Below are 3732 nucleotides of genomic sequence, written 5' to 3'. Positions count from 1 at the left end.
GATATAAGATGTGGCACATTTCAGACACATCTCAGATACCAAGAGGGAAAATATACAACGGATTTTTTTTCAGAGAGCAAAACTACTGTATTTTTAAAGGTTTGAGTTACACAGGAGTAATGTACAAGTAGTCTTCTGCAGGGTAGAGAACTTTTGTCCAGGAACTTGAGGATCTTGGGAAGGTGTGAGGAGAGATGCGAAGGGAAAGAAGAGAAAAACATAATTTCTTGTAAATATCACAAAACACATATTATTGTGGCTTCCTCTTATTCTAGATGTACCATGTCTCTCCTAGTAAATAAATTAAAAGAAGGGAAGAAAATCTCATTAGTATTTTGTTAGTGTATTTTCTTGCAGTGTGTTATAAGTGTGCAGTTCATCTTAGTGTTCTAGATTCGTGTAATCTGTACTTCATAAGGAAATTTGTTTTGCCTGAAGTGCTTAAATACAGTAATTGAAAAAGTAGCAAGTATGACTGTCTGCTTCTTTGATTAATAAGGATCCCTGACATTTCAATTGTGAATAAACCATTTAGATTTGGCTCATTTGCAAACATATTCATTATGAAAATATAATGGATACAACAGGAACCAGAGCATGAATCTGTCCATTTTTAAACTCCTTTAAGTATTGTTACTGAGCTTATTTTATATTCGGTGTCAGTTGAACTACATTTCTTTCTCCTGCTTTCTGAAAGCAATTGAGGTAGTTGTGTTGTTATCTTGAGTCACCAAAAATGCAGAATTGCTTGGGAACATAGTAGATTCTGACATTTTAACTGACTGTAAGTATTTTAATTATGGTTGCAGAGTTCTATGGTTTTTTTGTTTTTTCTTGGAATAGAAAAGGGAATTCTGTTTGCTTGACATTATCATAATACAGGGAACTGTTTAGTCTTTCACTTGGGAAATTAGAACAAAGAAAAATAAGTATTTGGTATGGGGGTAGTGTTGTTTACTTCGGAATAACACAATGCAACATAGCAAATCAATGTTGGCTCACTTTAGCTGAAAATAAATCTTGCAGTAGCTTGGCACTTTATTCTACTTTGTAGTAGAAACTTGAATCACAATCCACAGAACTAAAGGAAAGCTGCTCTTCACCAGAAATAAAAAGTCAGCACTTTTCTAGGCATGATGTAGTCAGTATGCTGCCTGTCAATTGATCTCAGATATTTAAATATAATAGCTGCATTGGCATATATGCTGTGAGCAGTAACACTTCAGCAAACTTGTTTAAAACACATAGCTAATTATGTGGGGTCTGACAAGCAGGTTTTCTTTTTCAGTCAAGGAACTTCTCATATAATGATTGATAGTTTTTGCATGCTGCTTTGAACCGTAGTAGAACTGCCTGTAGTGTTTCTCTCTCTATATATATATGCTAAATGAGTGAACAGTTGAGAGCAGTTGGGGCTTTCAGCTCTTCATGTTACAGAACTCCTCCTAAAGTAAAAAAAAAAAAAAAAAAATCCATTTACATTTGTGTTGCAGGTAAAGTAAGAACTATTTGCTACCTCTAGGAAAGGACAGTAGTTTGCTTTCAGAAATAGGGGTGAAATTGGAGACTTGGAATATTAGCTTTATAACAGTAAAACTATTTTATGTACTGAAAGTCCATATACATTTGTTTATACAGTGCAAGTTCCAGATGTTGGCATCAGGCTGTTTGCTCTCTTTCTGTGTGAAAAGAAATCGGTGCAGTAGCATCAGTGTCATTTTTGGAAAGTAAGGAAGAATCCTTACTGAGATGGAGCCTTCTTACAGAAGTTGTGAGAAAAATTGCAGTAGGAATCAAACAGTTGTTTTCAGCAAGGACAACAGGCCTGCTGCTGTAATGCTGCAAGGTTCTGAGCAGTGAAAGAATAAATAATTCTTGTGCCTCTTTTAGCTGGAGACAGGAAGGTATCATGCTATAATCCAAGCAAGGTGAATGAAAAGGTAGTGGATGGTGAACTTCATTATTAATAAGGCAAAGTTACATAAACTGGGACGTATGCTAAGTTATGTCTTACACCTTACCAACTGTTTTTGAACTAGCTCTTACTATTTCCACCTGCCAGATGGTGGAGTAATTTGAGACATCTTTCTGTTTTTATCTAAGAGCTTTCTTTTCATCTTCTATTTGTGAAGATGATGTACAGATCCAAACTCACTTTTTATTGGAAATTCTCTTACCTTAAAAACTTTTTCTTCTTACGTGTAGTGTTTCAAACTTAACCTTCCAGTCTACTTGCATCATTTTTGTCCTACTATTCTTTTGTGTACAACCACGGTGCATCAGATGCAGACAAACTGTTTTCATTCTTAAAGCCCGGTAGAATCTGGAACCAAACTGTCAGTAACACTCTCTCCTTAAGCAATCTTGTCAGCTGCTGCAGCCAATCAGTATGTTTTTTCACTTTCCATGTACGGACTTCTTAAATATAAGTGAAGCTATCTATAAGAAACTAAAACATTCCAGATTTTCTGATAAAATCTCTACTCTTTTGATGCCTAGAAAATAGCAATGGCTAAGCATCGGAGTGGCTAGTTAACCTGAATATAGGTTCATGTATTATCCAGTAGCTACTGATTTATTTGTTTTTTCATCAAGATGTTAGAAGAGTTAAGAAGAAATAAATGAGTAATGAAAGAATGTTGTTAGCATTGTTTAGGTTGGATTGAGAAATCTAGGCACTTAAGTATCTCTGCCTTTTTCAATCAATGTCTAGGTTGTCTTAGCAAAACTACCGGATTACTGATGTATTTGAGAATTAGTCACTGTGCTACAGCATAAGCATCATCTTTAGCATTTAGAATACAGGTAATCTGGAAAACAGTACCTTTTAAGACTGAGTATGTGGGCAGTCTATGTCAGAGAAACTCTGGTAACCAGAAAATAATCTTATTTACCACTAAAAGTACTTTGATGCACCTTTTCTGACTTTATAAAGGTATGTAATGAAATTTAGGAGGCAAGCAATTTACCTGTGCATCTTTTCTTCAGGAAATTGTATATATGTACACTTCTTTTCTCCAGGCTGAACAAATCCAGTTTGGTCAACCTTTCCTCCCACATCAAATATTCTTGGCCCTGACCATCTTCGGTGACCCTCAGCTAGACTTAATTTCTTTTCTTTTTTTTTTTTTTTTAACTGGGGAGTCCAAAATTGGACAGAGCATTCCAGATGCAGTCTCAAGTGTGGAACTGAGGCACTTGCTGGCTACACCCTTCCTAATACAGTCAAGGCTGCTGTTGGTTGTCTTTGCTGCAAGGATAGATCTACCTCTATCTATATATATATCTCTACCTTTATCTGTAGCGACCATGAAATGATAGAATTCTCGGTGAAGTAAGGAGGGGGGGCAGCAAAACCGCAACCATGGACTTCCGGAGGGTGGACTTTGGCCTGTTCAGGACACTGGTTGAGAGAGTCCCTTGGGAGACAGTTCTGAAGGGCAAAGGGGTCCAGCAAGACTGGATGTTCTTTAAGAAGGAAGTCTTAAAGGCGCAGGAGCAGGCTGTCCCCATGTGCTGTAAGAAGAACGGGCGGGGAAGACAACCGGCCTGGCTGAACAGGAAGCTCTTGCTGGGTCTCAGGAAAAAAAGGAGAGTTTACCACTTGTGGAAGAAGGGGCAGGCGACTCAAGAAGAGTACAGGGACCTCGTTAGGTCGTGCAGAGAGGAAATGAGAAAGGCAAAAGCCCAGCTAGAACGCAATCTGGCCGCTGTCATTAAAGACAACAAAAA

This window comes from Aptenodytes forsteri, unplaced genomic scaffold (genome assembly GCF_000699145.1).
Source record: "Aptenodytes forsteri isolate BGI_AS27 unplaced genomic scaffold, ASM69914v1 Scaffold99, whole genome shotgun sequence".
Classification (NCBI taxonomy): domain Eukaryota; kingdom Metazoa; phylum Chordata; class Aves; order Sphenisciformes; family Spheniscidae; genus Aptenodytes; species Aptenodytes forsteri.
This window is presented reverse-complemented; position numbering follows the sequence as displayed.